General features: G+C 43.5%; 1 protein-coding gene across 1 annotated transcript in view; it reads right to left on the bottom strand.

The window, feature by feature from the left end:
- The window catches only part of ARHGAP35 (Rho GTPase activating protein 35), a 139,421-nt gene that overhangs the window by 112,108 nt on the left and 146 nt on the right, over nt 1-27,167 (bottom strand). The window lies entirely within an intron of this gene.

The raw sequence follows: 27,167 nt of genomic DNA, 5'->3' as shown, positions 1-27,167 counted from the left end.
CAAGTGGCCATCTAAGATGCATCAATTGGTCCCAACCACCTGGAGTAAAGGAGAATGAAGAACACCAAAGACACAAGGAAAGTATCAGCCCAAGAGACAGAAAGGGCCACATAAACAAGAAACTGCATCATCCCAAGACCAGAAGAACTAGATGGTGCCCGGCTACCACCAATGACCGCCCTGACAGGGAACACAACAGAGTCCCTGATGGAGCAGGAGAAAGGTGGGGTGCAGAATTCAAACTCTAGTAAAAAGACCAGACTTAATGGTCTGACTGAAACTGGAGGAACCCCAGAAAGCATGGCCCCCGGACTCTGTCAACCCAGAACTAAAACAATTCCCGAGGCCAACTCTTCAGACAAAGATTGGACTGGACTGTAGGACATAAGATGATACTCGTGAAGTGTGTGCTTCTTAGCTCAAGTAGATACATGAGACTAAATGGGCAGTTTCTGTCCAGAGGTGAGATGAGAAGGCAGAGAGAGTTAGGAGCTGGTTTTGAATGGACATAGGAAATCAGGAGTGGAAAGGAGGAGTGTGCTGTCACAGTATAGGGAGAGTAATTAGGGTCACATAACAATGTTATGTATAAATTTTTGTATGAGAGAATAACTTGAATTGTAAACTTTCACTTAAACCACAACAATAAAAACAGAAATAAATAAAAAGGTTTAAAAAAAAAACAAAAAAGACTACAGCCTTGGAAACCCTATGTGGCAGTTCTACTCTGTCATACAGGGTTGCTGTGAGTCAGAATCAACTCGACAGCACACAACAGCAGCAATAACAACATACTAAGTTTCAGCCTTCCATTATCGCACTCTCAAAACCAGTAACCCACAGAACAGCCGAACAAGAGAGGACGCAGGAGATGGCAGGAGAACATTCATGTCTTTCCTTTCACTCAGAGTCAAAGATACCAGGATACAGCGTTACCAAAGTCAACTCCGTTTGAAGTTTCAAAGAAAAAATACTGCAGCTATGCAAAGAGTGAATCACAAGTGACATTTTAGTCATAAATTAAAGCTACCTTAGACATTTCACCCCATTGTTCCACAGTAAAAAACCCTAACCTTGAGGTCAGAATCTCACTTTATATCACATCACTTTTGATAAATCCACCCCATTTCAAGGAAATCTGACTCTATCCATGGGCTTCCAAGTTGTGTGGAAAATAATTTTCCTTGAAATCCACAGGCAATGGATTGCATCCTAACTGCATCGTTTACTCTTTGTTTTGAGAAAAATTCTAAGGACAGGGGAGTTGTGCTTAAATATACTGAGCCCAATCACAAAATGGAACCACTCAGAGAATAACTGCATTTGAAGCTGTGGTCAAAAGAGCCCAAATCAGTAGAGAAGTTTGGTTTTCCCAACCTGAAATTGCACGTAAGAATAATGGCAGAGTCAGACGGTTTGAAATCTTAAAAAAATGGGAAGAACTCATGGGTAGGCGGAAATAAACCTAATGTAGAAGCCCTTCAAAAATACTCATAAGTAAATGTCTCTTCTTCAACTCCATTTTCAGTTGGTGAAGATGGTATCACAAATCTACATCTCAATCCAGTTAAGGGATTCACTTATAACTGAAAGAATTAAGTACCCAAAGCTACCTAAACCCTTGGATCATTAGTTCACACACCTATCAGTGCAAAATGCTTCTATCAATCTTCCTATGTTAATTTGCTTACATTATGAAAAATCCACTGAGGACTGAGTGATGGAAAAATGCTGGCAGTGACCTCGATACACATTTTAAACATTTTTAATCTGTTTAAATTTATATGTCAAAAGCAAGGGCGGGTACCCATAATAAGAGAAGAGCACTTTATAGTCTTCAAAGCGCTTTCTCATTTGATCCTCACGACAATCCCAAGCAGAGCTGGTGCCCATTCTAGAGATCACAGAAGCACAGACTGTGAAGGCTGGAAAGGACTAACTTCCCACCCAGTGCTGCATCCCTCTAGAATAGAAGCAGGGTTCTATCCGTCTGGTTGTCACTACTGCATTCTCAGGACCTAGAATAGTACCTGGCACACGGCAGATGCTCACCAACATCTTTCACATACGTATTTCAAAAAGTCCGATCCACACATTTTTCAGATAATCCTTGTTCAGAGGGGACATGACCTGGTCAAGGCTATACTGCTGCTATCTCTACTCCCCAGATCTCTGCTTCCTAATTCGAGGAGGTTCTTCCTCTACCCAGGCTGTAACTGAGGCTAGGAGGGTTCCCCAAGCTCTCTCCCACAATCCAGAACTCACACTGGCATCTGATCCTTTTTTATATTTTAAAATAATTTTAATCTACATCGTCTCCTCCCTTCAGCGTGCAGTTAGCTTCTGCTCATGCATCGTTCTTTGCGTTAGCTCCACATCCTTTACCTAGTGCCTACTCCATGCAAAGGACTGTGCCTGCGGAGGACACCAAGCGGAGTGAGAGGGCCAGCTCTCAAGGAGCTCCATGCCGGTAAGAGTCAGGAAGACGGCATCTGAAAGGAGTTCCAGAGCACAAAGACGTGGACATGCAAATTACAGGAGAAGGGATGCTCTAGGAGGAGGGACTGCTATGAGCACACACACCTGAAGACACGTTCAAGAGAAATGTGGTGCAGTCTGACTGAAAGGTATGGGGCAAGGAAGACCCAACCGGGAGAACAGGTGGAATGATCACTTGGGCTCAACCTGTGGGAAGAACTGAGTATGAGGGCGAGAAGCTGGTATGTAATTTTTTAGGCAGTTTCTTACTCCTTCCTGAAATCTCCCTTTTCTTTCCTACTCATCTCACCTACTCATACTCCACCACACCCCACCCCTTCAGCAAAAGCACACAAAGACTTCTGAATATTCACTTTCTCTCCTCATTATAAGGAGCCCTGGTGGTGCAGTGGTTAAAGCACTTGGTTGCTAACGGAAAGGTCAGCTGTTCTAATCCACCAGCTGCTCCGTGGGAGAAAGATGTGGCATCCTGTTCCATAAAGATTATAGCCTTGGAAACCCTATGGGGCAGTCCTACCCTGTCCTATCAACTCAACAGTAACAGGTTTTTTATCCTCATTATGTTCTTTTTAACTTGGAAAGTTCTCTCAGTAATATCTAAGAGACGATTTGGGGATCAAAGGTTCTAACTGTGGCTACACATCCAATCAAAAAAGTAGATTAACCAATTCTTAATCTTTTGGCAGTTAAGGTCTCCTTCGACAATCTGATGAAAATTTGTACTTTCTCCCCCAGAAATATGCACTTACACCAAAAACTCAGGAACCCCAGATTAAGAACCTATGCTCTAACAAAAATTATGGAATAAACAAGTCAAAAATAAACTTCGCCACAGCCTCTAAGACTAACTCCCGCTGCCACTGAGTCAGTTTCGACTCATAGCGACCCTACAGGACAGAACAGAACTGTCCCATAGGGCTTCCAAAGCTGTAATCTTTACAGAAGCAGACAGCCACCTTCCTCCCAAGAAGCAGTTGTTGTGTTCGAACTGCTGACATTTCCATTAGCAGCTTAACCACTGTGCCACCAGGGCTCCTTCCCTAACACTAACTAAAAACCAAAACCAAATCCATTGCCATCAAGTCGATTCCAACTCATACTAACTTAAAAAAAGAAAAAATCCAAACCCTTTGCCATTGAGTCGATTCCGACTCATAGCAACCCTATAGGACAGAGTAGAACTGCCCCATAGAGTTTCCAAGGAGCGCTTGGCGGATTTGAACTGCCAACCCTTTGGTTAGCAGCCGTAGCACTTAACCACTACACCACCAGGGTTTCCCATACTAACTAGAAGTACCCAATTTCCCCATTCATGTAAGCAGAACAATACTCCTTCTGAATGACAGAGTAATTATCCTTAATGAATAAGCAAAATGAGGCAAGTACTCCGAGACTTATAATCCTCACCAACCAAGAACAATACAGCTTCCATTTATCCAGCTCTACTAGGTGACAGGGAGGAGCCCTGGTGGCACAGTGATTAAGAGTTCGGCTGCTAACCAAAAGGTCAGCAGTTCAAATCCACCAGCCACTCCTTGGAAACCCTATGGGGCAGTTTTACTCTGTCCTACAGGGTTGCTATGAGTCAGAATCAACTCGATGGCAATGGGTTTGGTTTTTGGTTTTACTATATGACAGGAAGGAGCTTTGGTAGTGCAGTGGTTAAAGCACTCAGCTGTTAACTGAAAGGTCCGCAGTTTGAACCCACCAGCCACTCCACAGAAGAAAGATGTGGCAGTCTGCTTTCGTAAAGATTTACAGCCTTGGAAACCCTATGGGGCAGTTCTACTCTGTCCTAGAGGGTCACTATGAGTCAGAATCGACTCAGTGGCAATGGGTTTGGTTTTTGAGTTTACACGGGTCATGGGTCATGTGACAGGTTTTTGGATTTACTATGTTACTTCATCTCACATACTCTGCACATGTTATCAGGAGGGAGCAGGCCCTGGAGAAGGACATCATGCTTGGGAAAGTAGACGGTCAGAGAAAAAGAGGAAGACCCTCAACGAGATGGACTGACACAGTGGCTGCAACAATGGGCTCAAACATAGCAACGATCATGAGAATGGCGCGGTACTAAGCTATTCTTTGTTCTGTTGTACATGGGGTCGCTATGGGTTGGAACCAACTCGACAGCACCTAACAAACATGTGACAGGCCCTCTGCAAAGCAGCTGACATGCAGTATCTCATTTAATGCAGCAGTCCTGACGGGCGGGTAATATTTATATCCCCATTTTACACATGAGAAAACCTAGGCTTGAAGGGGTCAACTGACCTGGCCAAGGCTACCCAGTTGGACAGTGGTAGAGCTGGGTTTGGAACTCTGGCAATCTGACTTCCAAAGCCCCTCCCCATCCTGCCTCCCAGCAGAAGGAACCTTGCCACCTATTGATTTCTGGGAGAGATCAAAGGATATTGCCAAAGAGCAACAAACCAATCATCTCATCTGCTCTCCCAGTAAATAAACAGCCCAGTCCAAGGTTCAGTCCAGTATTACATGCCCTCTGGGTGTCCAATAAATACCTGTTGAGTGACTATGGGCTAAGAGACCCTTATATTCTTGTCCACTGAGGGGAAGAAACGGATTCAACAGTATTTAAAAACGTTCACTGTGAATGCATGTGTCACACCTTGGACCTCAGTCACTGTCACGTTTCCAACCAGATCTCTCCAGTTTGGCAACAGCCCTGAGTACCTAATCTGCTCCACCCTCATATGGGAAGGTTTACAACAAACGTATCAGTGAGGTAATGGGATAAATCAACAGCGAAATTTCAGTAATACGCACAGAGTAAAGTCCAGATAATCTTTCCACTATATTCCTATTCTACTTTGTAGATCCTCTAAGACTGTATGATCTTTGTTCCCATGAGACAAACAGCTACCATCACTGAGCACTTGCACTATGTATCACGGAAAGCTTCCACAGGGCCAGCACTGAGTCATTTCTTCTTCATATGACCACTGCTCAGCATAAACTCAAAAACCAAACCCACTGTCATCAACTGTCCTATCGGATTTCCAAGGCTGTAATCTCTGCAGAAGCCAACTCTCACATCTTTCTCCCGTGGAGCGACTGGTGGGTCCAAATCACTGACCTTTCGGTTAGCAGCCAAGCACTTAACAACTGCGCCACCAGGACTCCTTACCGCTCAGCATAAAACCAAAAAACCAAACCCATTGCCTTTGAGTCAATTCTGACTCATAGTGACCCTACAGGACAGAGCAGAACTGCCCCCTAGAGTTTCCAAGGAGCGCCTGGTGGATCTGGACTGCAGACCTTTTGGTTAGCAGCCAAGCTCAGCATACCCTTACCTGTTTCTGTCGAGTCGATCCTGACTCATAGCGCCCTGGCATATAAACATACAATGAATGAAAGACTAAATACTTGGATCTAGGAAAGCAATAATCATTATTTCAAATATAAAGACATTTTTACTAAACAATATGAGAATAGATGGAGGACTGAGAGCCAAATCAAGACTCTAAAAGGAACAACTTACACACACTCCTCCCTCAGATGTTCGTCAGCAGTCACCTGGACCAAGGACCCCTCCAAATAAGCATCAGGGAAAACCAAAACGCAGTGCCCAGCCCAAACTGGTAAAACGAGAGAGAGACAAATGAGGCCACAGGGATCAGTGTTACTCTAATCCAGTGCTTCTAATCTTTTTTGGGTCATGGATTCCTTTGAGAATTCGACAAAAGCTACAGAAAGCTCTCTTGGCAGAAAATAAACAGAACCAAAATCTGGCATCTACTTTGAACCTATCATGGACTTCTCCACCCTCCGCAACCCTTATGGGTTCACAGACCCCCAAGTTCAAATTCTTTGCTTAAAATCTGCACTTCTAGCCATGTCTAGTTACAGGCACCCCAAATTTACCATCCATTTAGTTTCTTAGACGTCACACATTAAGGGAAACTGAAGACAGAGGTGATGACTTTAGTACTTGTAGTGTCTCACCATCCACCACAATGACCCCTACTCCTCTTGCTACCTGCCTCATGTTATTAAGCCACAGTAACAAACAGGGATAAGGATGTTCTATCTCCCCCAACTAGAATGTAAGAAATTCAAAAGCAGGAGCCATATCTGATAGTATTATGAATTCCACCTAGGGTTGAACACATTTTTAGGTGATTAGTAATTGTTGATTGGTTTACAAAGAGAAAAAGGTTAAAACAATCTATACGTTATCTTTTATAGGAAAATGAACTACGAATTCCCAGAGTACAGGAAAAGACAATGCTATATAACTAAGCAGATTTTTTAAAACAAAATATGTTCTTAAATTGGACCCCTGGGAGCTTGAAATAATAAGGCTGTACAAAATGTGCTTTCTCGTCTCTATACTCCTGAGTTTCTCTCTCGGTGGTAGGGATTTGGCCATCTCTGGTATATATGCTGGTATACAGCAACTACAGTCCCCAGTTCCTAAGGACGTGAGGGAAATTGTCAGTGGAGCCTGGGCGGGTGTGAGCGGCAGGCTGGTTTCTTGTTGTGGAAACGATTTACTCAGTAAACATGTCCTGAACATCTACAATGCCTACATTCTTGGGTTATATGCTTGGAGATACAATGATGAATAAAGTACTGGCTTTATAAAGTTTATAAAGTTGGGGAGACAAGAAAACAGAGAGTAATGATAAGTATCATGACAGGAGGAGACGCAGGAGGCAAACTCCAGCAAGGGCTGACTGGCCAGAGTGCGCCAGGGTCAGGGAAGGCTTCCTGAGAAAAAGAAATTTAAGCCAGACCTCAAAAATTAAAAGGAATTAGTCAAGCTATTTTTTTTCAGGTGTTCTCTGTTGGTGTGTTTGGTTTAATCTGTTGAGAGGAGGGGGAGGTTAGGTGGCAGGAGACTATCCCAGATAAAAGGAAACAGCCTAAGACCTCAGAAGCAAGGATCTCTGGGAGAGCCACAGGCATTCAGCATGGGGGTGGCAGAGATGAAGAACGGAGGGGACAGAGACAGATATAGCTCCTAGAAAACCAAACCCTTTGCCTTCTAATCAATTCTGACTCATAGCGACCCAACAGGCCAGAGTAGAACTGCCCCATAGGGTTTCCAAGGCTGTAAATCTTTACAAAAGCAGACTGCTACATCTCTCTCCCGCAGGCTGGTGGATTAGAAACACCAACCTTTCAGTTAGCAGCCAAGTGCTTCAACCACTGTGCCACCAGGGTTCCTTTATAATGATAACCAAACAACCAAAAGCAAACCTGTTGCCACTGAGTCACTTCCAACTCCTAGTGAGCCTAAAGAATACAGAAGAGCTGTTTCATGGGGTTTCCTAAGCTGTAGTCTTTATGGAAGCAGACTGCCACATCTTTCTCCCACGTAACAGCTGGTGAGTTCGAACCGCCGACCTTTCAGTTAGCAACCCAGCGCTTAACCACTGTGCCATCAGGTTTCCTTTTTTCTGACTCATAGTGACCCGACCCTATATGACAGAGTAGGTAAGAGTTTCCTAGGCTATAATCTTTACCGGAGCAGATCACCAGGTCTTTTCTCCCGCAGAGGTGCTGGGTGGGTTCAAACCACCGACCTTTCAGTTAGCAGCCAAGCTCTGTAAGGCCCTATAAATAATCCACATTTCTGTGCACACCCCCTTGGTAACACTCCAGCCCTTGGATGCTCTTGCTATTACGGCTTTAAAAAATAAAATAAAAACACCTTCTTATTTTGGAGTAAGTTCAGATTTACAGAAAAGCTGCAGATATCAGAGTTTCCAATACCCTTCCCCCAACATCCCCTAACGATAATATAACCGTGGCACATTTGTCAAAACTATTAACTTTAGCACAAAACTATTAACTACAAACTTTATTCGGATTTCACCAGTTTTTCCACTAATGTCCTTTTTCTGTTCCAGGATCCAACCCAAGATCCCATGTTGTATTTAATGCAAAAAAAAAAAAAAACCTTTTAATTCCCTTCCTTCACTTGTGAGCTCCCCAGTTTAATCATTTATTGTCACTCTCTCCACCTTTGTTCTTCACCCCCCAACATCACCAGCCCACCTGGAAGGTAAACACATCATTTCAGTACAGAATGGAAGTTACCAAAACATGATTTGGAGTAGGGAGAACTATTAGGGATTCAAGGAAATCCAACAAATGTAATCAGTAGACTCTTTACACAGAAAAGATGCAAAATGTGCGCACACAGGCCTCCCCACCCCTCCACTAGGAAAAGAACCTGGCCTAAGGTGCTGCCTACTCTACGGAAGGGAAAAGAAATTCGAGTAAGCCTGTTTCTGCTTCTTCAGTCTTACCAAACCAAACCAAACCTGTTGCCATCGAATCAATTCCAAATCATAGCTACCCTATAGGACAGAGCAGAACTGCCCTATAGGGTTTCCAAGGAGCGGCTGGTGGATTCCAACTGGCAACCTTCTGGTTAGCAGCCGAGCTCTTAACCACTGCGTCACCAGGGCTCCTCAATCTTACCAGCAAGTAGTAAATCCCCTTTCATCTCGCTTTCTTCAAATACCCCAACCAACTCAAGAAAGAGTTGAGCCAAAACTACCCAAACACCTAACTCATCCTCAAAACAAAACATTAGCAAAGTCAATCAGGAGTTGAGACGGAAAAGAAGGCTGATTAATCCTCCCTTTTCTAGATTTTTACTAAGGACTCTAATCATGAAGACTGAATTCCATTTTATCACAACAGTATCTAGAAAGATGGAACCCTGGTGGCGCAGTGGTTAAGAGCTCTGCTGCTAACCAAGAGGTCAGCAGTTTGAATCCACCAGACACTCCGTGGAAACCCTATGGGGCAGTTCTACTCTATCCTACGGAGTCGCTATGAGTCTGAATCGACAGGTTTGGTCTGGTTTTTTGGTTATTTAGAAAGCTACTTTACCAATAATGTTAGTCATATTTCTTTCTGGCACACTTACAGCCTACATTCTTATCCTCCATCTCTTCAAACTCCCAAACCTACAACAATCTTGACTAAATTCTGATTTTAAGAATCAAGGATGACTCCTGTGCAGAAATCACTGCTCTCCCAATGAAAACTGGCAACTGGTTTTAAAACCAAAACACGCTGTTAACGTTGGTTATCCCTGGGAGGTAGAACTTAAGGAGTATTTTCACTTTCCTTAAATACCTCAGCTATTGAGGGCTATTCGTCAAACATTCATCAAATACACACAGCCCTCTACCAGTTAGGAGGTAGAAAAAAAATAAAAGAAAACTCACTTTTGTGGAGCATATAGTCTAGATCTGCACTACTACTCTGGCCAGTTAATGTAATTAAAATTAAATAAAATTAAAGATTCCGTTTCTCAGTCCCACTGGCTGCATTACGAGTAGCAGCACGGGGTTAATAGTAGTACAGTACTAGACAGTCAGCGAGTTTACTGACAGGCTGATCTAGATGAAGCCCTGATGCTAACTCAGACCTTGGAAACAGGCGGGGAATCTGGGAAAGGCTCCTGGGAAGACATGCGTTTGAGATGGGCACTGAAGTGAGCGTTCCAGGCTGGCTGATGACAATGTGTCGTTGGCCCTGGCCTTCAGAATCACACCTACCAAACTTCCAGGGCTATCCCCCAAAACCCGAAAGCAAATGCTTCAAGGAGGCATTATAGAAATGAGTGAGACAGAGGGTTTGATTGCATCTTGCTAAGATAAGCTTAGATAAAAATACCCTAAAATGAAAAAAACCTATACTATAAAGTCCAATTAGGATCTTACTAAAAAGAAGAAAGGGAAATTGGAACTAGCATGAAACTCCTAATCATTCTGGAAATCTTTAACAGGCAAGCCAAACTAGGGATCAAGGGGACAAACCAAAGAATGCACTATGCCCATCCAAATACCTTTCAGTAGGAGAAACATTTCCCAATAATCAAGGTCAATATGTGAAATCACAGGTGATTAACCTCACATTAAAAAAACAAGTAGGGCTACAGACAGAGAGAGAGAGAGAGAAAATGACCACGCACAAAACCAGCCGGGTAGAGCTATATTACAATTTGGTACTTTCTACAGGAGCGGGGGAGGGGGAAGAAAGTTTTTTTTTTTTTTTTAACTCTTGCCTCTGAATCCTTTGTCTACACCACCTAATATGTACTACCTCCATTTCCTCATCTGTAAAATAGGTATAAGGATAATACCTATTTCACAGGGTCATAATGAAGACTCCTTGTGTTAACATATGTAAAGTAACATAGAAAAAGGACTAAGTGAGTATTGGCTATTATTATCACCATCACAGGGGTCAATAACCGTCTCTGAGGATCTAGTTTCACTTGCATGAAAGTAAAAAGATTTCTCTGGGGGTAAGCTCACAGGGGAAAGGGATGTTGTACATTAGGAGGCAGATTTTTAAGAATCCAATCTCATAGTCTCAAACTAAGCAAGCTATATGGACACCTCCCAACCGTGTCTATGGGCTATGCATAATGCCCAAAGCCACGGGGACAGCTGTCAGAACGTCTGCAAGCTTCAGGGTTTAGCTGTGGGCCCCTAATATACTGGCTCGGGATATGAGTGTTCATTTTTTCCGGAATCTGGTCTGGTCTCCCAGCTAGACCATTCTATCCTTCATTCAAGCATTAACTAGGCACCATCACAGGTCAGGCACTTTACCAGGCAAAGTGGAAAACAAAACACAACATCTGCCAAGCTTCAAGAAGTAGGAGCCGTCTACTCCACTCCCAGGAATCTCTCCTGCAGGTATATTCTCACATATGCAGAATAATGTACGTCCAAGCTTCTCTACTGCACTGAATGCAGAGGCAAAAAACTGGAAACAAATCGTTAATGTCCATCAGTGGAGACAGGCTAAATAAATTATGATATATCTGTACAATGGAATACCATGAGGCTGTAAAAAAGAACGAGAAAGCTCCCTTTGTACTAATAAAGAATTATCTCCCAAAATATTAAGCGAAAAGAAAAAGACAAAGAACAGTAATTACAACAACACAACTACCATCATGCAAAAACGGGTCATTGTTGTTGTTGTTAGTTGCCATCAAGTCAATTCTGACTCAAGGCAACCCCAGATGTGCAGAGTAGAACTGCTCCATAGGGTTTTCAAAGCTGTGACCCTTCAGAAGCAGACTGCTGGGCCTGTCTTCTGAAGTACCTGTGGGTGGATCTGAACTGTCAACCTTTTGGTTAGTAGTCCAGCGCTTAATCAGGGACTCCTAAAAAGGGGTCATACGTATCCATAACTGCTTGTTTGTAACTGCATAAAACACCTCTGGAAGAAAAAAAAAGAAACGGGTAAAACATCATTGCCTGTGGGGACAACTGGGTTACAGGGACAGAGCTAATGTAACAGTACTTGGTGTTTTGTGACTACTGATGCAGAACCATGTGAACATGTATCACTAGGCAAAAACAAGTGATCAGTGTAACACCACCAGCAAAGTGCTAACGGAACAAAATCCCGGTGAGGAAGGTCTCAGAGAATCCTGGATACTTGAGAGGATGTGGAAGGATGAGGAGAGAATTCACTGATCAGAGAAGGGGGGTAGGGCATTCTAGAGGGAGGAACCAGCTCCGAACACCAAACCAGTTGCTGTCCTGTCAATTCTGATTCATAGTGACCCTGTAGGACAGAGCAGAACTGCCCCACAGGGTCTCCTAGGCTGTAATCTTTACCAGAGCAGATCACCAGGTCTTTTCTCCCTGGAGCTTCCAGTTAGCAGCCAAGCACACAACCACTGCACCACCAGGGTTCCTGTCTGATTAAAAATACCTGTCCACATATTGTTGGTGCTGGCCTGTGGCAAAGTTTTCCCCAGTCGACGTAAAATGAGAATTAGAAACATACACATACATAGGTCCAACTGCCTTGGGAAGGGCTATCTTTTACTCTGATATTGGATCCTGGTTTTTAGGGAATCCTGTTGGAATAGTTTTTCTTTCTTTAATGCTCTCCTTGGCAAAAGTAAAAATTGGCAAACTTGTATCGGTTTTCCTACCACCACATTCTTCAAATGCTCTGTAAAAGACAAGTCTAAGGACCACTGCACTAATAACCGCATTTACTGAGCATTCACCATGAGCCAGGGATTACTCTTAGCCTCTTAAATGCTATGTCTTTTCATATCCATGGCCATCCTAGGAGTAGACATTACTAAAATCAAAAAATCAAACCTGTCAAGTCAATTCTGACTCATGGAGACCCCATGTGTTACATAGTAGAACTGCCCCATATCGTTTTCTTGGCTGTAAACCTTATGGAAGCAGATCATCAGGCCTTTTTTCTGTGGTGCCACTGCGTACATTTGAACTACCAACCTACAGGATAGTAGATGAGCATATACCATTTGCACCACCCAGGGACCCCTGACACTACTTATACTCCCCTTTTTATAGATGGTAGTGCAGTGGTTAAATGCTCAGCTGCTAACCAAAAGGTCCGTAGTTCGAGCCCACTAGCTGCTCCTCAGAAGAAATATGTGGCAGTCTACTTCCATAAACCTATACCTTTGGAAACCCTATTGAGCAGTTCTACTCTGTACTATAGCGTGGCTGTGAGTTGGAATCAACAGCAACAAGTTTGGGTTTTTTGTTGTTTTTTTAAATAGATTAAGTACCTGAGGCAACAAGAACTGAAATGCCTTGTCCAATGGATGCAGAGCTGGTGGGCGACAGGACTGGGACTCAGACCCAGGCCCTGCTTCTTGATGAGACAGAGGAACAGAAGCCTCAATCTGAATACTGGGAATACCAAACAAACCTCAACTGCTATTTGGCTTACGACCTGGAGTTAACTTGTAAATGTGTGAGATGCTCACTGATAAGACCCTAAAACTCACTGCTACCTGGGGCCAAGTTACAAGCTGTACAAAGACCAAGAGATAACAAATCAATAGCAAGTGCTGCTCCACTGACTCAAAATTCCATCATGCTGCCTTTGTAGTACTAAGGTGCTGGTTACCTGAACGTTTAGAATTAGCCACATTGTTCTGTTTCATTCTCCAGCAAACTGAGAGGTTTCTCAATTTTCCGGCATTTTCATGTTCACACTTGGCATTTAATTCTCAAAAAAAAAAGCCTTTGTGGCAGGCAGAGTAGGTACTTAAGCTCATTTTACAGACAAGAGAACCCAAATTTAAAAAATTAATCAATGACTTGTCCAAGGTTACGAAGCTGCTAAGAAGCAAAATGTACTTCCCTCTGTTATCTGCTGAGGAATCCCAAGCGTCTAAAGAAGTGTAAAAGACTCCAAAGGCTTTATCTTTTCCTGGCTTCTCTCATTCAAAAATTCATACCTTTATTCAAAAAACACTGCCTCCTGTGGATGGGTCAGGCCCTGTTCATGGTGATGGTTATAACAGCAGAAACAAAACACATCCCCCCACCCCCACCCCAGGAGCTTTCAAAACTCTTATTTTGCAATTTTTTCCTGAGGCCTGACAGTAAACCCCCTTCACACTGCAAATGAACTTCAGGTGGCCTGATACTCTCTCCCAGGAGAGAAAAGAATGACCAGTAAGTAAATAAGTGCATGTGTATGCAAATACCTTGTTAAACAACAGTAAAAAGAAACCGGGTAAACTTGAAAATCTCCACATTAGCCCTTATTCAAGCTAAAGCAGGAACTTGGACCACTTTCTTCAAAAGTTATTTCTCACAATAAGATGGAATCTGTCTTCCTAGTCAATGCATTCTTGCGTTGAAACATTTAGTCACACTTAATTCAAGATACGATCAGAAAAAAATCAGGCCACTGGCCCTCTAAATTTTCTTACTTTCTGGTACAGAAACAGGGTGTTCCTTTGTGTTACCTGTAAGGGAAGAATTGCTTTTGTTTTATAAATGGGGTACAAACTCTCTGAGGGAGGAGGAGTTATGTTTTGTATAACTGGTACTCTAAGCACAGCAGACACTCTAACAAGGGTTGAACTGGGTGCGGAGGGGACTAAAACTGGTCACCCTATATCTCTATCACCAGGAGCTACAAAGAACTAGTTTGTTCCCTCTTCTGCGTACCCCATAATCCACTGCCGTCGGGTGGATTCCAACTCACAGTGACACTATAGGACACGGGAGAACTGCCCCATATGGTTTCCAAGGCTACAGAAGTAGACTGCCACATCTTTCTCCCGCAGAGCAGCTGGTAGGTTCAAACCACTGACCATTCGGTTAGCAGGCAAGTGCTTTAACCACTGCACCACAAGGGCTCCTGCCTCTTCTGCCTAATAGTCCTTAATTATTTAAATATTTCTGGCCCCAAAAAGGGAAGACATAACTAACTTCATGGCAATTCCTGACTTTGACCAAGGAAGAAAAATGTAATAGATCAATGGCTCCTTTCTCTTAAAACAAACACAGCTGGGGGAAAAAACTCAATGAAAACAGAAGTGACTTTGCTCTGGAGCCAGACTACCTCCTTACTTACTAAACTAGCAAGTGTCCTCTGGAAGCCTCAGTTCCCATCTAGAAAATGAAAGTAACATGGTGAAACCCATGAGAGCTGGAACTCGCCGGGACTGACTTGTTTTTCCAGGTTTCATAAGTTTTCCACTTTTCTACCGCGCATTTTAGGGGAAAATATTTGAGTTTTTCTTCTCTGACAGGTTTCCACCTTACACAGGTTCCGGCTTTCGCAGGTTTTATGGTCCCACCTACCTCAGAGAACTATTGTAAGCAGAAAGAGGTAATAACATTTAGTAGTGTCCTGGTTCCCCAATAGGCATATTATTGTTATTGACTTGTAATATTGTTATTAATTTGTATTATGGCTCTAAGAAGACTTCACAGCACAATGGTTCAGTGCTCAGCTGCTAACTCAGAGGTCAGTGGTTGGAACCCATCAGTGGCTCCATGGCAGAAAAGACCTGGCAATATCTTACAAGATTAGTTTGATAACTATAGCTTTATAGCTTTAATTTTGTATTAAAACATAATATAAATAAAGAAAAATGTATGTATAACAAAAAAGACTACAGCCTAGAAAACTCTATGGTGCAGTTCTACTCTGTCACATGGGGTCACTATGAATTGGAATCGACTTGAAGGCAACACCATAACACTAATCTCTAAGAAAGGGTCATTGCTCTCCCTTCAAAGGTACTAGAGTCCAGCAGATCTTACCATTACTAATTTCTTCCTTTTCAGCTCAATTTTTCCTTCTAATGTTTATAAGAAAAAAACCAAACATAATACAGGCATACTGCAAAAAAAAAAATTTTTTTAACCTTTTTTGCAGAATCAAAATTAGTAAAGTTCACTGCAGAAAACTTAGAAAAAAATTAATCACCCAAAATCCTACAACAAAGAGATAACCACTGTTAGCACTTTGATCTATTTCTTCCACTTTCCCCATATATATTTAAAAGTAACTGGAATCACAATGTTTATAGTTCTATATGCTGCTTTTTTTCACGTTTAATTTTATATTGTGTGCATTCTCCCATGTCAAGTATTCCCAAAACACACTTTTTTCATGACTCCATACTCTTCCATAAAGCAACCATTCCCCTAAGGTTAAGACACTTAGATTGTTTCTACTTTTCCAATTTATAAACATCATGGTAGTTAACATCCTCGTATACGTATCTTGGTCCACATCTCTATTTCTATGGCCTAGATTCCTATAAGGAGATTAAGGATTGTCCGTCTCTTGAAACACTGCCAAACTGCTTTCCAGAAAGTTCACACAACGGCAGTCTTGAGTACCAGACCCATCACAATCACACCAGCAGTGAGCATTATCCATTTCATTTTAATGCCAGGCAAACAGAGACCAAAATAATCTGGAACTATACCGCAAATAGGAAAGATCTATTAATAAAAGAATGCTTTCACACTTGTGGTACTTCGTGAATTTATCCCATTCTTTATCAAGTATATGACCTTAAACAGACTTAGAAAAGTTTTAAATATCCCTAAACATTCACATTTTCAAGTTAAATATAGTCATGACTTAAGTGCCTCACATGTACAGGGTCTCAGATAGTAACCAATTTACTAAGAAGAATTATGTGAAGAAGGAAATTATGCCCCATCATAAGAAAAAGGGCTCTGTACAACATGTAAAAAATTCAGAAAGCTACACTTAAGATTTATGTGCTTTTCTACATGTAAGTTTTACCTTAATTAAAAAAAAAAAAAGTAAACAGAAAGAAAAACCTTTTAAGAAGATCATCTGTACACAAGAAAATATTATTTCTTGTATACACCAAAACCCAAAATCAAACCCTTTATTCTTTAAGATATATCACAGTGACTCCGACTCATAATGACCCCATAGGACAGAGTAGAATTGCCCCACAGTTTCCAAGGCTATAATTTTTACAGAAGCAGACTGCCACATCTTTCTCCCACGGGGCGGCTGTTGGGTTCCTACCGCTGACCTTTCCATTCGCAGCCGAGCGCTTTACCCACTGCGCCACCGGGACTCCTTCTATATACACACACACCATCAAATCACCAATCACTTTAGCTAAAGCTACCATTTCTAAGCCTGTGTGGCTGTTGATGAATACTGGGCACGTGTCAGCAGCAAGACCCACTCCCATGGCGGTCAGCAGCCTTTTTTCCTTCTCTCCTCGTGTATCAGAGGTTTGATGTGCATTCTTCAACTGACTGATTAATCAGAGGATGAAATTTCCTATAGGTCGGCAACATTCAAAAGGAATTCAGTGATTTCAGGCCATTAACAATGGTATAACAAAGGCAGCAACTACCAGCCTGCTACCTAAAAATTTAGTGTTTTTGAAAAATAAAGAGCTAGTGATGTTTTTTAATCACCAAGCATTTAGGTCCACTATTCCCAGTGAAATAATTCCCTTGAAGGGAAAGCCACTCTAGCTGAAGATGCAGATTTCAAGAATCTAATAATCTCATATTAACGCAGCACTGCCTTTCATTTGTACACAATCAATTTGTTACTGAACAAAGAACCCTTTTTAATTGCCTATGGCAATTAATGGTAATCCTTTTCCTTTGTCTTATTCCTAAGTAGTGCAGACTGCAATAGATGAAGCCACAGTTTTGACCTTTCTTTTAAATGGAGATGCAAAAAAGCACCAAAGGAAACCCACTGCCATCAAGTCAATTCCGACTCAACTCGAAGCAACCCTGCAGGACAGGATAGAGCTGCCCCATAGAGTTTCTAGCCTATAATCTTTACAGAAGCAGACTGCCACATCTTTCTCCCGCGGAGCAGCTGGTTCAAACTGCTGATCTTTCAGCTAGCAGCTGAGTGCTTTAACCACCGCACCACTAGGGGTCCTCGAAGCACAATTCAACAATATTTCAAAAAAAATTCTTTACACTTCAAGAGGCTATTAGCTGTAGTTAGCCAACAAACCTCCACTTCAACATTTTTAAAAGGCTGCAATTCAAAGTTATTAAATAGGGTGCATTGGGGCTATTTTAATGGCGGTGGAATGATTTGGAAAAGGATAGCGAGAATGGTTACACAACTAGAAGAATCTAGTCAATGTTACTGAACTGTACATGTAGAAATTGCTGAGATAGCGTATGTTTTGTTATGTATATTTTCAACAAATTTCACAGTAAATTTTTTTTAAGTTATTAAATACCTTAAACTAAAAATATCCCCTAAAGTCTTCTTTAAATCAAACATCGGTTTAGTTTAACTAGTAAAGAATGTCTGTCTTGAGCATTATGCTCTTTTAAGAACAATCTACAAAAGGAAACTGACAAAAGCAACCAGAAAGATTAGACCGGAAACTTAGGGGGTGGTGAGTTTATTTTATTGAGGGAGGAACAATTCGGAAAAGGAGGGTGAGAAGGGTCGCACAACTTGAATGTAATTAATGTCACTGAATTGTGCATACAGAAACTGCTGAATTGATGTTATGTTTTGCTGTCGATATTATCTAACAAAAAATAAATATTTAAAAGTTATTAAATAAAGTATAGTGATCGCAACACAAGTAACTGAAGGGTAATGTATATTTCTGTCTGAACGTATCTAGTTGCCTAAACAGTTTTCTCAGATGAAGAAAATCTCTATTTTAAGAACTACCCAGATATTTTTCTAGCTGTCAAAGAAAATACAGATCTAAGAAGTCATTACATGACTAAACACTTCTATCTTCTCTCTGTCAGACAAGTTTACTTGTTATACTTGGGTTTGAATCCAGTCAGAAATAAAATATTCACTTTTCCAATAAGTTGGCTAGAAAGACAAGCTGGTACTGCGGCTGTCAATTTTTTCACAACACTGTGATATGGAACCACCATGTGCAGTCTCTGAACACGAAAATCTTTCAGACTACCAATATGGGATCACCTTCCAAGGAGCCAAGGAGCCCTGGTGGTGCAGTGGTTAAGCACTCTGCTGCTAACTGAGAGGGTAGCAAACCCACCAGCTGCTCCATGGGAGAAAGATGTGCCAGCCTGCTTCCATAAAGATTACAGCCTTGGAAACTCTATGGGGGCAGTTCTACTCTGTCCTACAGATCACAATGAGTCAGAATCGACTCAACTGGCGATGGGTTTTTGGAATTGTTTACAACTGACTATAAATTCCTCAAGGGAATGAACTATAGCTTATTCTTATATCCCAGAGAGGCAGAGCAGCCTAATAAAATAAGTACAAATTTTGGAATCAGATAGATTTCATAACACAGCCCTACCACTTATTAGCTTGTAACTCTGGGCAAGTAAGTCCCTTCCAACGCAGAAAGTATGTGGAGTAAACGCTGCCCAGGAGGGCACGCCCTCCAAGAGTGTAAAGTCTAAAAGTGGCCATTATAGTTGGTGCACGCACGTCTTAGAAAAATAGCTTTGTCACCTGTTTGGACTCCATCAGTAAATATGTGGTGGGATGGGAGACAAAAGATATATGAGAGGGTTTCCAGCCTCAAGGAGCTCACAATCTACAGAGTAGAGACAATTACGTAAAATTAGCTATAAAATAAGGTGGAATGGGAACCAGCTAGTATAATCCCTTTACTTTTCAAATGAAGAAACTGAGATCCAAGGAAGTGAAAATGATTTGGCCAAAGTCTCACAGCTAGCAAGTGGCAGGGCCAAGGCCCAGGTTTCTTCATTATCAATTCAATGTTGTTTACACCATAGGAAGCTGCTTCTTAAGCATTCAAATTCAATTACCAAGTGCAAATATTATCACAGTAACCAGCAAAAGGACATTTTCCAAATAAGAACGCAAAGACACTAAGAAAGCAAAAGGGGTATGAAGATACCTACAGATGCATAATGCAACAGTCACATTTCCTGCAAATTTCATAAAATGGAAATATTAGTTTCAATAAAGGAAGATGAAGGAGATAGGGAAGTCTGGCTATTTTCAACTAAAATAAAGATTACTTTCCTGTGATGATGCTTCATGGTGCAAAGTACCTGGTTCTCTGCTACCATAGCAACTTAATGATGTTTCTTGCTATCAGAGAAGCAAATAAAACAAAAATCCAATGGACAGGTCCCGAAAGTTATTGGCAAGAACCCTTCATAGATGAAGCCTGACACAGCAATGCCTCAAAAATGAAACTGAAAAAAACTTTTGGGAAAGGAACATTAATGATGTGTTTGCATTTCTTAATACCAGCAATTCATCTGCTATTCAGATCACTGCTATTGAGAGCCTAAGTCAACAATGACTCAGCTTGAAAACTTCCATATTGCTTTTAAAAGAGGTGTATGGTTTTAGTTATGGGGCTAATACAATCTGGGCCCCCCTCCCCCAAGTTATAACCTAATTTCCACATGAATGGGTGAAAGAGACACAGTGTTTTATACCTGTAAAGTATACAACAAAGGTGACCCAGCTAATCCTACTGCATCCCAGGGAGGAGAGCCCCTACTCCAATTTGGAGGGTACTCTTATAGGACTTGAAGAGAAGCTGGGGGGCGGGGGGGTCCTAAGAGCAGCACCAGGTGCCCAGTCCTATTTCCAGCCCTAACCTGTTATGTGACCCAGGACAACAAAATCTACAATCAGAGCTGGAGAGCACACCAGCCCTCAGACTAGGAACATGAAGCCCAGAGAAGTGCAAGGAATTGTCCAAGGTCCCAACTAACTGGGACAAGGCCTAGACCAGAACGTACATCTCCTGCCCTTTTATCGATCACTCTTTCTACTACAACATGGAGCCTTCACAATGCCTTCTGCAAACCCCATCTGCAAAGTGATGAGGCTAGACTAGGCACTGGTTTTCAAACGGCGTTCCTCTGAACCCAAGGGGAGTAAGAAAGAAGGTATTTCTCTTAGTCACCTTCCCTCTTCAAACAAAGAATCTCCAAGTTTATCTATTTCCTACAATGGGGGCGGGGGGGGATTTAAACCCTGGACTAGATAGATAGATAGATCAATAAAATGTCACACTGACTGGGTACATGAAGACTTGTTTAGATCGCCAGTTGGTGAATGACAGTAGTCACAGCAGGTCACAGGAAAGCCTTGCAGAAGGTCTAACACCTTTCAGAGAACCACAGCAGACCACAGATGGGAAAGGTGAGCATACTCTAACGGAGGAGATGATCACTCCCATCCTTTGCAATCTCGAACTACACTGACCTGATACATTTCCCCACCACATACAGACAGGAACAAACCAATATCCATGAAGCTACAGTCGTCTTGTGCAATCCTTAAAACTGACTCATGGAGTCAGGAATAGGAGGAAGAAATGGAATGTGTGGCTAATTGCCTCCATGAGCAACTAACAACCTCCTCTGCCATGAGACCAGAAGAACTGGATGGTGTCCAGCTACCATCACTGGACATTTCGGTCAAAGAGTCCACAGAAGAATCCTGATGAAAAGAGAGAAAATGTAGAACAGAATCTCAAATTCTCATGGCATCTAGACTTTCTGGAGCCATGGAGGCTGGATGAACCCCCAAAACTATTGCCCTGATATAATCTTTAAATCTTAAACCTTAAACCAAAAATATCCCCTGAAGTCTTCTTAAAACCAAACAATAGTTTAGCTTGACTAGTAAAGAATGTCTGCCTTGAGCATTGTGCTCTTTTAAGAATTATCTATATGGGATCAAATTGACAACAGCAACTCCAAAGATTAGATAGGAACCTCACTGGGAGGTGAGTTGATTTTAATGGGGGAGGAACAATTGGGAAAAGGAGGGTGAGAATGGTTGAACAACTTGAAGAATGTAATCAATGTCACTGAAGTGTACTCGTAGAAATCGCTGAATTGGTATATGTTCTGCTGTGTATATGCTCAACAACAAAAATAAACTATTTCAAAAAACTGATTTATGGTGGCCCTGTGTGTGTCAGAGTAGAACTGTGCTCCACAGGGTTTTCAACGGTTGATTTTTCGGAAGTAGATCACCAGGCCTTTCTTCCAAGGCACCTCTGGGTGGACCAGAGGTGAGCAGCCAAGCACTTTAACCATGCAAACAGTTCTACTCTAACACACATGGGGTCACCATGAGTTGGACTCAACTTGACAGCAACCAGTCTATGCAGCCCTGAACACTCTCAAATTGTCCTTTGCCAAAAAAAAAAAATCACCATTAGGTCCATGGATCTGTACACGGACAACTTCCTCTATCTGTCCGATATCAAAAGGAACGACAATTTTCTAATTTTATGTTGTCCTAAACACTTTGGCCTTCATCATGCCAAGAAAAAAGGGGAAGAGGACAGGTTAGGGAGAAAGAGAGAACCCTTCCCCCACCCCCAAAAAATCAGTTTTAAAAAAAAAAAGAGAGGCATTTTGATCATGCCAATTTTTCACTGTCTTTACAGAGATTTTTCTAGGCAAAGCAAAAAGAAAAAAAACAACAACTCGTCATCAAGTCAATTCTGACTCACAGTGATCCTACAGGACAGAGTAGAACTGCCCCCTAGGGTTTCCAACACTATAATCTTTATGTGGGCAAACTGCCACATCTTTCTCCCACACAACCGCTGGGGGGTTTGAACCACTGATCTTTCGGTTAGCAGCTGAGTGCTTAACCACTGCGCCACCAGGGATCCCTTGGCAGGGCAAGGGCCCTCGGAAACATGTTACTAGGTGGAAAACTGTGGTCTACTGCCATCTCTGCTCCACACGCCACCCCCAACTGGCACATTAACTCTTCCAGAAGGCTAAGGCTACCACTTCAGATCCCTGTAGCACCCAATTCGATCATGAGAGCAAATGTCAATGCTGGGGCTGTAACCTCTGCTTCCATCAGAGAAATCTGACAGTCTTTGGAACATCAGTTATCAGTTGAGGAAGAAAAAGCAGGTCTTTGTTCTTCACTCTTCTCTTCCTATTATGTCAACTTAGGCTTTGGGCTGGCAGAAACTTTTCATGCGGCCCATAATGTTAAGACTCTAGAGCGCAAATGTAAGCCGTACTACGTACACAGTTGTTTTTATTCTTAATTAGGTGTCACTTCCACATTAAGAATAAAAAACAAAACAACTATTTATACCAACACGAGGAACACAAACGCTCGAAAAAATTCAGAGGATTAATCATGATTCACGAGGCCAAAGATTCACCAACGGAAATGAGCCAAAATTCTTTAAGTCAATAATGGTGAAGACACATACCAGGGATAATTAAAAGTGACCAGACTCTGCTTGTCAGAGTCCTTTTTGGAGCTAAAAGGGCTACTATCCAACTCCTGTCACTGTCTCATCTACACTACAAATGCACTAACATTTGAGAAGTCAATGATCCAATTCTGCAGCTGACAAGGAACATTTTTTTATTTCAAATGCGTTTACACAGAACTATTTCTAAATAAATGCTGAAATAAACAAAGTTTGATCATAGCTCAGTTAAGAAATAAAGTCCTCCCAGGGAATGTGCCTTCACAGCTGGATGCTGCTTTAATATGCAATCGCCCTTGGCCAACTGTGTGGGGGTGGGGGTGGGGGGAGGCTGGGGAAAGGAGAAGGCTTTAGACTTAAAGAGATAAAACAAATAAACCTAGAACATGCAAAAGGTCCCCGCCCCCAAGTTAAGGAAGAAAAGTGGTTAGATGGCTTTTCTGTAAAAACTACCTCTGCCCTCCTCCACCAGACTGAGTCCAGTACAGCTAGACGGTGCCGGGCTACCACTACTGACTGCTCTGACCAGGATCACAACAGAGGGTTCTGGACAGACGTGGAGAAGGATGTAGAACAAAATTCTAACACACACACAAAAAGACCAGATTTACTGGCCTGACACAGACTGAAGAAACCCCGAGAGTATGGCCCCCAGACACCCTTTTAGCTCAGTGATGAAGTCACTCTGGAGGTTCACTGTTCAGCTGGTGATTGGACAGCCGCATAAAACAAAACAAGACTGATGAGGCACAGCAGTCCAGGGACAAGGACTAGGAGGCAGAAGGGGACAGGAAAGCTGATGACAGGGAACCCAAATTTGAGTAAGGACAGTGTTGACATGTAGCGGGATTCTTAACCATTGTCATAGGGCAATATGTGTACTGTTAATGAGAAACGATTTTCTTCTAAACCTTCATCTAAAGTGAGAATAGCAGCACAACTGGAAGAACGTAATCGATGTCACTGAATTGTACACGTAGAAATTTTTGAAATGGTGTATCTTTGACTAAAAACAAAGGTCCTCCAAGGTTGAGAAGGGAGACGGTTGACAGACATGTCATGAGATTGTTAACCAATGTCATAAAACAATATGTGTACTGACTGTTTAATGAGAAACTATTTGTTCTGTAAACCTTCACCTAAAGTACAATTAAAAAAAAAAAAAAAAAAAAAACACCTCTGCCTCTGAATGAATTTTCTCTAAGATCACTGAAAAGAACAGCTCAGGAAAGAGAAGTAAGGTACATTTTCCAGGGAATAAGACTAAAAATCCAATCATATCAGCCAGTTTCTGGCACCCCTTTCTAGCCCTACCCGATCAGGTCGTTCAAAAGGCTTAGGGGCATGCCAGGCCCCACCCATGCACCCCGTCACAGCAACTGAGCCCCCAGAACCCCACCTAGATTGCCCCAGGCCCTCAGCTCCCACGGCTAGGAGTGCCTGCAATACCAGAGGGCAGAAATCTGAGTGACACTTGGCACTCTTTCAGCAAACAACCGCAAAGTGCTTCCCAAACCCAGGCCCTCACCATTTTGAAGATCAGGAAGCTGAAGCCTTCCTGGGGCCAAGGTGAAAAAGAAATAAGCCTACCCCACCTCCAACCCCTCCCCAAAGCTCACATTGCAAACTAGAGTCCACTGGATGGGGCAGCTTCCGTAGCCCCAGCACAACAAACACACGAAGTGTGGCCCTGCACCCCCTATGGGATTGGGCAGAAGTTGAGAAATGGCATTTCCCCAACCACTGGTAAAACAAAATTATAAACTGTTGAAAAAAAAACCAAGTTCTCTCCAAGGGTGCTGGTCTGGAGGTGGAAGGGGAGAGGGTACCACTCACTGCCTCTTAAGCTCAGAGAAGGTTAAGAGGAAAAGGGAGACAGAGAAGACAGACTTGGCAGCAGCGGCACTTGCCCCTTTTCCAGAGGACACAAAGCTGCAAAGCCAAGAGGGCTGAACCAATGGGGTGGGCAACAAATGGAGCATGGAATAGAAGACAGGGCCGTGGGGAGACAGCCAGCACCCACCACCAACCTTGGCAGAAGTAGAGGAAATGGGGGAGACGCTCCAAGACTCCAGAAAGCAGTAACCAATCCACCATCGCCCACTGATTTGCCCAGACTACACAAGCTACCTTGTGATAAAGCTCTCGGGGTCAGGACGCGGGAGAGGATCTACACTAAAATGAGAGCCTAGCCCAGCCCTTTCTCCACTAAAGATGAGGCAAGGAGAAGAGAGGGAGGAAGACTTGCCTAAAAGGGGGACTCGATCAATGGGGAATGGGCGGGTCAAGAGTGGGGAGCTGGGAGAAGCAAGTCTGTTAGGAACTACAGGAAGACAAGGGACCAGGCACCCAAAAGGAAAGAAAAGGCAGGGGAGGAAACCAGTCAAGGAGGAACGGAACTGGGTGAGGGGTATCCAAAAGGAGTGTGAATTAAGAACCTATCAAAGAACTGAAGCAGCTCTAGGAAGAAGCTTTCTGGGGTGGGAGAAGGAAGGACAGTTGGGATGGCAGAAATGGTTCAGAAGACATCTCTAGCACTAGACAGAACTGGGGGAAGGAGAACTCAAAAAGGAGAGGTAAGGAGCAAGGCAAAAGGGGGAGGACAGCCACAAGAAAGGACAGCACGAAGGGTGAGAGCTGGTTCAAAATGGTGGGGGGATGTCAGCTGGGAAACGTAGACTTGAGAGGGAAAAGAGGTGGAGGCAGTTAAAGGAAGACTCGTATTAAAGAGAACCACTCCAAGAGGGAACGCCAACAGGAAAGTTAAAACGGGTCTAAAATTAAACGGGCAAATGGACAGCTCCAAAGAGGGTGGGGGCAGAATCAAGCAAAGAAGGAAAAAGAGCAGGGGCAAAAAGGATTTGAGGGCAGGTCTGTGAGACGCAGAATGGGAAGGGAATGGGATCATGGATAAGGGAGAAGTTAACAAAGGTATAAGGAGGTAAAGGGCAAATCCAAGGACCACGAAAATCATGAGAGGAAGGACCCAGAGCAAAGAAGGAGCAGGTGGCAGGTCCCAGGCAAAGAACTGAAGGGGAGACAGGCGAAAGAATGGAGGAGCAAATGAATGGGACAGCTCAAAACGACTGCCAGAAAGAAGTAGGGAGGCAAGGAAACGTCAAAGAGGACATTGGGGACAGGTGTCAGGACATCAGGGCTGAAATGGGGCGGAGTGGAGGCTGTGTGAGGGAGAGGAGAGGGGTCAGAAAAGTTAATGGCACAAATGAGACAAATACAGGGTCACAGAAGGGGAGCAGGCTGCTTCATGAGAAGGCAGAGTGGGAAAGCCAGCCGGTTAGGCACACAACAAGGCCTGAGACTCGGCAAAGGGCACAGCTGGGAGGCAGAAAGATCTGGAAGAAAGGAAAGGGTCTGAAAGGCAAAAGGGAGCAACATCTGAGAAGGAGAGGAGGCAAACGTGGTGCACCCAAGTCCCAGAGGGGGCAGGAAGGGTCGGAGAGCAGAGGGCATCCCCGGAGGTGCAGCAGGTTCTGGGAGGGAACAGCGACAGAACGGCGGGGCGGCAGAGCCCAAGACGGAGGTGGAATGAAGCCCAAGGGGAAAAAGTGGGGTGAGCAGTGCCAAGATGGGCAGAGGGCTGAACTAAGTCTCTCAATGGATCTCCAAGGTGGTGGAACCGCAGGTCTTAGAGGGACAGCTCCTGGGGGTGCAACCGATTCGGAGCAAGGGGGAGTAAGATCGAGGAGATGATCAGAGGACGGGACTAGGGACAGATCCGAAGGGTGGTAAGACAGATTTCAGAGAGGAGGCAGAGGGTCACGGATCTCAAATGCAGGGAACCAGAATTAAGGGGTGCGGAGGGTCGGTGAGGAGGCGGGTCTCATCAGCACTGCAGAGTCCAGGAGGGGCGAAGAGCATTACTCAGGGGCGGAAGAGGGAAGGGGGACGCAGAATGGAAAGCAAAGCGGCCGAAGTGCGGGGATCGAGGCAGACACCGAGATCCCAACGGGTGGGGGGAAGGGGGAACAGAGGGGACAGTAGGGCTAGGGCGGGCAGGTCAGAAGGGAGGCGGGACCTGCCGGCCGGGCCGAGGCGCAGACGGCGGGGCCCGGGGGGCTGGGGGGGCCGCTCCCTCCCCTCCCCCTCCGGCTCCTCCATTGTTCGCGGGCTCCGGGCCCCGCCGTCTCCGCCTCCCCCTGGACCCCGCAGCGGG

This window comes from Trichechus manatus, unplaced genomic scaffold (assembly GCF_000243295.1).
Source record: "Trichechus manatus latirostris isolate Lorelei unplaced genomic scaffold, TriManLat1.0 scaffold00087, whole genome shotgun sequence".
NCBI lineage: Eukaryota > Metazoa > Chordata > Mammalia > Sirenia > Trichechidae > Trichechus > Trichechus manatus.
This window is presented reverse-complemented; position numbering and strand designations above follow the sequence as displayed.